The following is a 12,110-nucleotide window of genomic DNA, read 5'->3' on the forward strand; positions in this document are numbered from 1 at the left end:
ATAGAGTTTCTGTAAGTTTCCTCTCGAATTCATTTATTCCTGCATTTGCATTAACTAACTCCATTTGTGCAAGGTTATTCACAAACACATCTTTATCAATTGTGCTGTATCTAAGAGACTTCCTCACCAGCCCAGTCCTAGCAGCGTTACCATGTAGAAAGGCACTATCACCCAGCGATCTAGCTCTGACCAAGATGCCATCCAAATTCGCTCCCGTACTGGTGACTGTAACTGTAATGGGGGCGTGATCGGAGGGGAGATCGTCTCGCTGTATCACACAGAAGTCACTCATATGGCTAATCAGCGTTGGCGAGGCAACACATGTGTCTACTTCAGAGATCCACGCGTCACCTCTCCGGTACGTTTTATCGCCAGGGAAATGCTTGTTTTGACACTTGAGATTATTAACTACTAGCAACGAATTGTCAATACATATAGATGACATAAACTCTGCATTATCATTAGGACTGTTAACATCATCATGAATCTCTGGATACGAAAAGTCATGTAAATTTGGTAATCCCATTAGCAATAATAATTCTCTCACACTCTTACCAAATCTAGCATTCACATCACCAATCACAACATACCCGTTCGGCATGTGTCGAGCATTCAACACACACACATTCACACACACACACACACACACACACACACACACACACACACATTCACACACACACACACACACACACACACACACACACACACACACACACACATACACACACACACACACACACACACACACACACACACACACACACACACACATTCACACACACACACACACACACACACACACACACACACACACACACACACACACACACACACGTATACACACACATTCACACACACACACACACACACACACACACACACACACACACACACACACACACACACACACACACACACACACACACGCACACACGCTGTTCTGACCTCACACGGGCAGGACGTGTGACCTTTGGCGCTCTCGGGCAGCCTCGGCGAGCTTGTTGGCCTTCCCCTGCCCCTAGTGATAGCGACCTTAGTTTTTTTTTTTTTCTGTTTTCAACTCTTAGCTTTTAGTTTTAGGCTCGCCCTGGTGAAATTCCTGTACTTATGAACACATTTAGCGAGTGAGTGGTGACACATAAAGAACAATGTGTGCTCCAGTGCAAACGTACGAACGCAACTACCTCCTACGTCGCAGGCAAGGATCAGGTTACCCGCCGCCCAACGTGATAAAGTGCCTTAAGACCCTGAAACTATTTCGGAACCGCGGGTCGAGGGGAGGGAAACAAGTGCGTCCCATCAAGGTTGTGACCTCAAGTGCCAGAGTTGACCGCAGGGTAGGGAAGAAGGAATACAGGCACATTGAAGTACCTCGGATTTGGTACAGTTTACCCTCCCTCCTCTTATTCAATGCAACATCTTTAGCCAACAAATTGGACGAATTAATCGTGACGGTGAGTTCTACTTGTGCAGACATTGTGGCGGTTACTGAGGCGTGGCAGATTGTTCCTGAGGTGTGCTCAATGCAGGGCTACCAGCTCTACCATCACCTGCGGTCAGGACGCAGGGGGGGAGGGAGTGGCCGTTTTCTGCCGCTCTTCCCTCAGCCCCTCACACCTCCCTGTCGATATTCCGGCCGGTGTAGAGGCCCTGTGGGTGAGAGTCACGCCCCCCTGCCATCCCAGCAACACGGCCTCCATCATCGTGTGCGTCATGTACCACCCCCCACGAGCCACCACAGCACAGTTACTCACCGCTCACATCATCGACACTGCTGATGCCCTGAGGGTGAAGTATCCTGCCGCCAAACTGGTCATCTGTGGGGACTTTAACAGATTAGATATCAACGATATTCTACACCAGCTACACCTCACCCAGGTCGTGGACTTCCCCACCCACCAGCAAGCCATCCTCGACCTTATACTGACAGACCTGGGCCAGCAGTACTCGTCCCCCAAACCGCTGCCTCCCATGGGACGGAGCACCCACCTCTCCATACTGTGGACACCCACACCCACCACCTCGACCCCTCGGTCAGCTGTCACCAGGACCCACCGCCCCATGCCTGACTCAGCCATGAGGGAGTTTGGGCAGTGGGTGACACAACACCCGTGGACCGAGGTGCTGGATGTGGAGGACGTCCACTTAAAATGGCAGAATTACGTCGCCACCACCACAGAAGCCTTCCACCACTACTTCCCAACCAAGAGCGTCACAACGCACCCTTCTGATGCTCTCTGGATGACACCCCGCATTAAAAGACTCATGCGTCAGCGGACCTGGGCGTTCCACTCCTGCCCGGTCCTTTACAAGAAACTAAGAAACAGAGTAATCAGGGAGATTAAGGCTGCAAAGGCAAACTATTACCCAGACAAGATACGCCACCTCAAGCTGACCAACAACAGACAGTGGTACGCTAAGATCAAAGCTTTGTGTGGCCTACAAAAGCACACTTCGTCTCTTCCTTGCACCTCACACCTTCCTGCTACTCTCGCGGCTCAGGAGATGAACGATCACTTTGCTGCTATCTGTCAAACCTTTCCTCCCCTCCACACCACTCTGCTTCCTGCCTATCTTCCGGCCCCCTCTCATCCCCCCAGTGTCCAGGCGGTGGATGTTTTTAAGAGAATACTCAAATTCAAACCAAGATCCACCACACCCACTGACCTTCCTATAAAAATTTACAAGGAATTTGCTGTAGAGCTAGCAACACCGCTATGCTCAATAATAAACGCTTCACTCTCCCAACACTCTTGCCCCGAGGACTGGAAGACATCTTACATCACCCCCATCCCCAAAACCTCCAGTCCACAGTCACTCAATGACCTCAGACCAGTCTCTATCACCCCCATCCCTAGCCTTATTTATGAAGATTTTGTATATGACTGGGCCTACACCAAAATCTGTAATACCGTGGATATCAGACAGTTTGGAAATATTAAAGCCACCTCCACCTGCCATTACCTGACCAGCTTCCTTGAATTCATCCACAGCCACCTGGACAAGCGAAACACCTCTCTAGCTGTTGCTTTTGTGGACTTCAAAAAGGCTTTTGATCTTGTTGATCACACTGTTGTCATCAGCAAGGCAGTGAGTCTGGGTCTCCCTCCTCACCTGATAGCGTGGCTAGCCGACTTCCTCACAGGGAGGCGTCAGGCCGTTCGCTATCAGGGCTCTGTCTCTACTTTCCAACAGCTGACTTGTGGGGTCCCCCAGGGGACCAAGATGGGTCCTCTATGCTTCCTCCTCCTCATTAACGACGCCCTCACTGACACCCCCCATCGCTGGAAGTATGTGGACGACTGCACCGTGGGCGTCCCAGTTTCCACCAAGAACCCGGACTACTCGCCACTGCAAGCGATCCTGGAGCGGCTGCAGACGTGGACGGAGGAGAGCAGGATGACCATCAACCACAACAAAACTGTGGTGATGCATTTCTGTGCCTCCTCTGTACCAGTGCCCCCTCCCCAGCTCTCAGTGGGCCCTCACCCCCTCCAGGTGGTCCGATGTGCCAAGCTCCTCGGAGTCACGGTGGACGACCAGCTGACCTGGAAGCAGCATGTCGCCAGCACCATAAGATCAGCTACCTACAGGCTGTACATGCTGCGCAGATTCAGATCGCTGGGGACGCCGACAAATGAGTTAAGGGGGGTGTATCTTACTTTCATCCTCCCCAAACTCATGTACGCCTCCCCAGCGTGGTCCCCCTCCCTCACACAAACTCAACAGCTACAGTTGGAGAGTGTGCAGAAAAGGGCGTGCAGGGTCATCCTTGGCCCTGCATATACCACCTATGAAGAAGCCCTGAACACCCTGAAGCTGTCCAGACTATCCACCAAGTACAGTGAGGCTCTGGAGAAGTTTGGAAGGGGACTTCTGAATCATCCACGTCTCAGAAACATGCTGCCGCCTGACGCGCCTCGCCCTACCCGTGCCACCAGACACCACAATAAGATAACGCCCCTAAAGGCGCCACGTACGGACCGGTACAGACTCAGTGCGATTCCCACCATGGTGCAAGCCATCAATCAATAGTCTCTTCTAGATTAGACCTACCTTTAGAATTAATGTCAAGTATTTCCCCACCCCCAATGTACATTTTCAGTTTGTTGACTGCCTAAAGAATAAACCGTTTATTATTATTATTATTATTATTTTTATTATTATTATTACACACACACACACACACACACACACACACACACACACACACACACACACACACACACACACACACACACACACACACACGCATACACACACATTCACACACACATACATTCACACACACACACACACACACACACACACAGACACACACACACACACACACACACACACACACACACACACACACATACACACACACACACACACACACACACACACACACACAGACACACACACACACACACACACACACACACACACACACACACACACACACACACACACACATAAAAACACACACATATTCACACACACACAGACACACACACACACACACACACACACACACAAACGCATGCACATATATATATATATATATATATATATATATATATATATATATATATATATATATATATATATATATATATATATATATATATATATATATATATATATATATATATATATATATATATATATATATATATATATATATATATATATATATATTTATATATATTCAACAAAAAATAAAAGTAGAAAATGTCAAAATCTTTCAAGATCTCACTCCCTTCGCAACTTTTGGCACCTAGCCAAAAACATCTCCAATAACTTCGCTTATTCATCTTTCTTCTGACTACTTCATGCTACCTATTAAAATCCTTCGCAGTGATGTTCTCATGTCCTCGCTGGCTTAAACCCTCGGAAGACTTATGGACCCGATGGGTCCTATTTTTCTCCGAAACTGTGCCTTCGTGTCGTGCTTGCATCCTGCCTAGTCAAACTCTTTCAACTCTGTCTATCAACGTCTACCTTTCCTTCTTGCTGGAAGTTTGTATACATTCAGCCTGTTTCTGAAAAGGGTGACCGTTCTGATTTCCTGCCTATGTAAAGTTTTGAATCTATCCTGAACAGGAAGATTCTTAAACATCTATCAATTCACAACCTTCTATCTGATCTCCAGTATGGGTTCCGTCAAGGCCGCTCTACCGGTGATCTTTTGGTTTTCCTTACCGAGTCTTGATCATCTTCTTTTGGAGGTTTTGGCAAAACTTTTGCTGTTGCCTTAGAAATATCAAAAGCTCTTAAAAGTGTCTGGCACAAATCTTTTATTTCCAGACTTTTATTTCCAGATCTTTTTCTGTGTAACCTCATCTCAAATTTTATTTACGACCGTTCTATTGTTGATGTAGACGGTCACTGTTCTTCTCCTAGATCTATTAGCAGGGGTGTTACTCGGGGATCTGTCCTGTCACCTACTCTCTTTCTAAATTCGTCAATGATCTAAAACAAATTCTTGCCCTATCTATTCCTACGCTGATTATACCACCCTGCATTTCTCCATATTTTTTTCGACGACGTGCAACCCTTCAGGAAGTAAACAGTTCACGCAGGTAAGCCACAGAACGCCTGACTTCTGATTTTTCTAAATTTTCTGATTGAGGCAGAGCAAACTTAGTATTGTTCAATGCCTCAAAAACTCAATTCCTCAATCTATCAACTCGCCACAACATTCCAGAAAAATATCCAATGACATTGAAGTGTCTTTCTACACTGAATATCCTCGGCCTGTCCTTCATTTACAATCTAAACAAGAAACTTTATATATCATCTCTAGCTAAAACAGCTTCTCTGAAATTTGGTTTTCTGAGTCGTCTCCGCCCGTTTTTCTCAACTGCATAAGTGGTGAAATCAAAAGCCTTTTGTCTTATCGACTCTCCTCTGACTGATTGTTTTCAGCCTCTTTCTCATCACTGGAATGTTGCATCTCTGGCCATTTTCTCCACTATTTTCATGCCAACTGCTTTTCTAATCTTTCTAACTCCATGCCTCCTCTCCTTCGCACAAGACTCTGCTTTCTCTCATCCCTATTTTGCTCACCTGTCTAATGCAACACTTAACCAGTGCAAGAGTTAACCAGTTTTCTCAATCATTCATCCCCTTTTCTGGTAAACTCTGGAACTCCCTGCCTGCTTCTGTATTTCCACCTTCATATGACTTGAACTTTTTTTTTTCAAGAGGGGAGATTTCGACACTTATCCTGTAATTTTTGACTAACGCTTTCGACATTGTACGAAGATCGGCACATCACAGCGCCTTTTTATTTTTTTCCTGTCGCAATTTCGTTGTCCTTGGCCGGTAAAACTCATAAATAAAAAAGGAATATATATATATATATATATATATATATATATATATATATATATATATATATATATATATATATATATATATATATATATATATATATATATATATATATATATATATATATATATATATATATATATATGAATTTTTTTATGTAAGATTGGCAGAAAAAAAAGCCCACTGAGATGCTAATCCCAAAAAAGGGTTCAAAGCAGTACCTAGTAAAAAAAAAAAAAAATAAAGGATAAGTGTCGCAAAACCTCCCTCTTGAAGGAATTCAGGTCATAGGAAGGTGGAAATACAGAAACATGTAGGGAATTCAGGAGTTTAGCAGAGAAAGGGATGAATGATTGAGAATACTGGTTAATTCTTACATTAGACAGGAGGACAGAATAGAGGTGAGAGAAAGAAGAAAGTCTTGTGCAGCGAGGCGACGGGAGGAGGGGAGGCATGCAGTTAGCAAGATCAGGAGAGCAGTTAGCATGAAGATAGCTAGTAGCGGTAGAAGATAGTTAGAGATGCAACACTGCGGCGATGAGAGAGAGACTTAAGGCAGTCAGTTAGAGGTGAGGAGTTGATGAGACGAAAAGCTTTTGATTCCTGTCTAGAAGAGCGGTATGAGTGGAACCCCCCGAAACATGTGAACTATGCTCTATACTTGGACTGATAAGGCTCTTCTAGAGTTAGCAGCTGTGGGGATGAAAAAAAAAAAAAAACTGGCGGAGACGTCTCAGAACGACAAAGTTCATAGCGAATGTTTTACCTAGAGATAAGATGTGAAGTTTCCAGTTTAAATTCTAAGTAAAGGACGGATCGTGGATGTTCAGTGTAAAAGACAGGAACAGTTGAGTGTCATTGAAGAAGAGGTGATAGTCGTCTGGAAGGTTGTGTCGAGTTGATAAATGGAGAAATTGAGTATTTGAGGCATTAAACAATACCAAGTTTGCTCTGCCCCAATCAGAAATTTTTGAAAGATCAGAAGCTAGGCGTTCCCTGCGTGAAATGTTTACTTCCTAAAGAGTTGGACGTCAATGAAAATGTGTGGAAAAGTGCAGGGCGGTGTCATCAGCGTAGGAGTGGAAAAGACGAGAAGTTTGGTTTAGAAGGTCATTCATGAGTAATAAGAAGAGAGTGGGTGGTAGGACAGAACCCTGAGAAACACCACTGTTAATAAATTTAGGAGAAGAACAGTAACCGTCTACTACAGCAGCAATAGAACGGTCAGAAAGGAAACGAGATAAAGTTACAGATAGAAGGATAGAAGCCGTAGGAGAGTAGTTTGGAAATCAAAGCTTTTTGCCAGACTCTATCAAAAGCTTTTGATATGTCCAAGGCAACAGCAAAAGTTTCAACAAAATTTCTAAAAAAGAATGACCAAGACTCAGTAAGAAAATCCAGAAGATCACCAGTAGGTTCCGCCTTGACGGAACCTATAATGGCGATCAGAAGGCTGTGAATTGATAAATATTTAAAGATCTTCCTGTTGAGGATAGATTCAAAAACTTTAGATAGGCAGGAAATTATAGCAATAGGACGGTAGTTTTTTAGGAATTAGAACGGTCACTTCCAGCAAAGAAGGAAAGGTAGATGTTGACAGACAGAGTTAAAGAATCTGATTAGGCAAGGAGCAAGCACGGAGGCACAGTTTCGGAGAACAAAAGGAGGGACCCTATCAGGTCCATAATCCTTCCGAGGGTTAAGCCCAGCGAGTGGATGGAATACATTAGTGCAAAGAATTTTAATAGGTAGTATGAAGTAGTCAGTCTGGAGGAGAGGGAGGAAGAAGCTCTGAATCGTCCAAGGTAGACATTTCAGCAAAGGTCTGAGCGAAGAGTTCAGCTTTAAAGATAGACGTAATAGCAGTGGTGCCATCTTGTTGAAATAAAGGAGGGAAAGAAGAAAATGCAGAGCAAGAGGTAAAACGCTAGAGGCACCTTCGCTTAGGAGGATCCTGAGGAGGGATTGGAGCGATAGGAGAAGAGATAAATATGAGATGTGATCGGAGGAGCCCAACGGAAAAGAGATTGTGACAGTATAAGCAGAAGACGATCAGGAATACGAGTAGGGTGTTGCACCAATTGCTCTAGGTCGCGCAGGATAGCATAGCTGAAGTTGGTCATTGAAAGGAGAGGAAAGCCAATGCTGGTGATAAGCAATGAAGTCTCCAAGAATGGAGATCTCCACATAAGGGAAGAGACTCAGAATGTGCTTCACTCTGGAAGTTAGATAGTGAAAGAATTTCATATAGTAAGAAGAGTTAGGGGAGAGGTATACAGCACAGATAAAATCTAGTTTGAGAGTGACTCTGTAGTCGTAGCCAGATGATGGAAAACTCGTAAGATTCAAGAGCTTGGGCACGAGAGCAGTTTCAGTCGTTGCGCACATAAATTCAACATCCAGCTCTGGACTGAAAATAAGGATAGAGAAAACAGTAGGGAACAAAAAAGGGGCTAATATATATATATATATATATATATATATATATATATATATATATATATATATATATATATATATATATATATATATATATATATATATATATATATATATATAGGAGGAGGCAGTAGACACCTACCGAAACGATAATTACTCCCAGTGAGGTCTAAAGCACTGTTCAGGGGATGCTTTGAACTTATCATTAAACCCAGCTGTGACCCCACTGAACGTTTCCCTTTGTGTCTCACAACACAAGGGAGTAGTCACAGCCTGCCCTCTAAAGACAACTCTGTTCCTCCACACAAAAATAAAAGCACCTAATAGCACACACACACTTCACTCAAAAATATTAAAATCATAATGGCTACTCCTACATCAGCCTCGGAGTCCCCATCTAGGGAGGGGACCATAAATGTCCCCAGGTCGGTCTGCCTTTCTGTCGACGACCCTAAGTGTCTTGACACCCCCCTCAACTTTTACTTCATTAACTTCTGCAACATTTGCGGTCTAAGATCTAATTTTTAATCTGTAGAACACCACCTCTCCCCTTCTAAACCTCATCTTCTTTTCCTCACTGAAACTCGGGTGTCTGAGGCAACTGACAGTAGCCCCTTTTCTGTTCCCTCCTACTTTCTCTATCCTCATTTTCGATCCAAAGCTGGATGCTGCGTTTATGTGCGCAATGACATAACCTGCTCTCGTGCCCACGCTCTTGAATCTTCCGAGTTTTCCACCATCTGGCTACGACTACAGAGTCACTCTCATACTAAATTTATCTGTGCTGTATACCTCTCGCCTAACTTCTCTGACTATAAGAAATTCTTTGACTACTTAACTTCCAAAGTGGAGCACATTCTGACCCTCTTCCCTTTTGCAGAGATCTCCATTCTTTGAGACTTCAATGTTCACCACCAGCTTTGGCTTTACTCTCCTTTCACTGACCATCCTGGTGAACTAGACTACAACTTTGCTATCCTCCATGACCTAGACCAATTGGTGCAACACCTTACTCGTATTCCTGACCGTCTTAGAGATACGCCCAACATTCTTGACCTTTTCCTGACCTCTAATCCTTCTGCTTATGCTGTCATCCTTTCTTTTCCGTTGGACTCCTCTGATCACAATCTCATATCTTTATCTTGTCCTATTGCTCCAGTCCCTCCTCAGGATCCCCCTAAGCGAAGGTGCCTCTGGCGTTTTGCCTCTGCTACTTGGGGGAACCTGAGGAGGTATTTTGCTGATTTTCCTTGGAATGACTACTGCTTCCATGTCAGAGACCCGTCTTTGTGGGCTTAGCGCATAACAGAGGTGATAGTGTCTGGCATGGAGGCATACATTCCTCACTCTTTTTCTCGTCCTAAACCTTCTAAACCTTCCTTTAACACAGCTTGTTCTCGTGCTATACATGATCGAGAGGTGGCCCACAAAAGGTACTTAAGCCTTCCATCACCAGAATCTCATGCACTTTATATTTCTGCCCGAAACAATGCCAAGTCTGTTCTCCAACTAGCCAAAAACTCCTTCATTAATAGAAAATGTCAAAACCTTTCAAGATCTAACTTCCCTCGTGATTTCTGGCATCTAGCCAAAAATATCTCCAATAACTTTGCTTCTTCTTCTTTCCCTCCTCTACTTCAACCAGATGGCACCACTGCTATCACATCTATTTCTAAAGGTGAACTCTTCGCTCAAACCTTTGCTAAAAACCCTACCTTGGACGATTCTGGGCTTGTTCCTCCCTCTCCTCCACCCTCTGACTACTTCATGCCACGTATTAAAATTCTTCGCAATGATGTTTTCCATGCCCTCGCTGGCCTAAACCCTCGGTAGGCTTATGGATCTGATGGGGTCGCTCCAATTGTTCTCCGAAACTGTGTCTCCGTGCTTGCACCTTGCCTAGTCAAACTCTTTCAGCTCTGTCTGTCAATATCTACCTTTCCTTCATGCTGGAAGTTTGCCTACATTCAACCTGTTCCTAAAAAGGGTGACCGTTCTAATCCCTCAAACTACCGTCCTATTGCGTTAATTTCCTGCCTATCTAAAGTTTTTGAGTCTATCCTCAACAGGAAGATTCTTATACATCTATCGCTTTACAACCCTCTATCAAGGCCGCTCTACTGGTGATCTTCTGGCTTTCCTTACTGAGTCTTGGTCATCCTCTTTTAGAGATTTTGGTGAAACTTTTACTATTGCCTTGGACATATCAAAAGCTTTTGATAGAGTCTGGCACAAAGCTTTGATTTCCAAACTACCCTCCTACGGTTTTTATCCTTCTCTCTGTAACTTCATCTCAAGTTTCCTTTCTGACCGTTCTATTGCTGCTGTGGTAGACGGTCACTGTTCTTCTCCTAGATCTATTAACAGTGGTGTTCCTCAGGGTTCTCTCCTGTCACCCACTCTCTTCTTATTATTCCTTAATGATCTTCTAAACCAAACTTCTTATCCTATCCACTCCTACGCTGATGATACCACACTGCACTTTTCTCCGTCTTTTCTTAGACGTCCAACCCTTCAGGAGGTAAACATATCACGCAGGGAAGCCACAGAACGCTTGACTTCTGATCTTTCTAAAATTTCTGATTGAGGCAGAGCAAACTTCGTATTGTTCAATGCCTCAAAAACTCAATTCCTCCATCTATCAACTCGATACAACCTTCCAGACAACTATCCCATCTTCTTCAAAGACACTCATCTCTCCCGCTCTTCTACACTGAACATCCTCGGTCTGTCCTTTACTTATAATCTGAACTGGAAACTTCACATCTCATCTCAAGCTAAAACACCTTCTATGAAGTTAGGTGTTCTGAGACGTCTCCGCCAGTTTTTCTCACCCCCCCCCAGCTGCTAACTCTGTACAAGGGCCTTATCCGTCAATGTATGGAGTATGCTTCACATGTCTGGGGGGATTGCACTCATACTGCTCTTCTAGACAGGGTGGAATGAAAAGCTTTTCGTCTCTCCTCTAACTGACTGTCTTCAGCCTCTCTCTCACCTTCGCAATGTTGCATCTCTAGCTCTCTTTTACCGCTATTTTCATGCTAACTGCTCTTCTGATAATGCTAACTGTATGCCTCCCGTCCTCCCGCGGCCTCGCTGCACAAGACTTTCTTCTTTCTCTCACCTTTATTTTGTCCACCTCTCTAACGCAAGAGTTAACCAGTACTCTCAATCATTCAACACTTTCTCTGGTAAAATCTGGAACTCTCTTCCTGCTTCTGTATTTCCACCTTCCTATGACTTGAATTCCTTGAAGGGAGAGGTTTCAAGACACTTATTCATCAATTTTTGCATTGACTGGCATTTCAGTCGGCATTTTTCTTATTGGATTTTTGTTGCCCTTGGCC

At 44.2% G+C, this 12,110-nt stretch overlaps 1 protein-coding gene across 1 annotated transcript in view; it reads right to left on the reverse strand.

Annotated features, from left to right (window-relative positions):
- Positions 1 to 12,110, reverse strand: part of LOC135113913 (probable glutamate receptor) — a 212,704-nt gene that overhangs the window by 56,568 nt on the left and 144,026 nt on the right. The window lies entirely within an intron of this gene.

This window comes from Scylla paramamosain, chromosome 26 (genome assembly GCF_035594125.1).
Source record: "Scylla paramamosain isolate STU-SP2022 chromosome 26, ASM3559412v1, whole genome shotgun sequence".
NCBI lineage: Eukaryota > Metazoa > Arthropoda > Malacostraca > Decapoda > Portunidae > Scylla > Scylla paramamosain.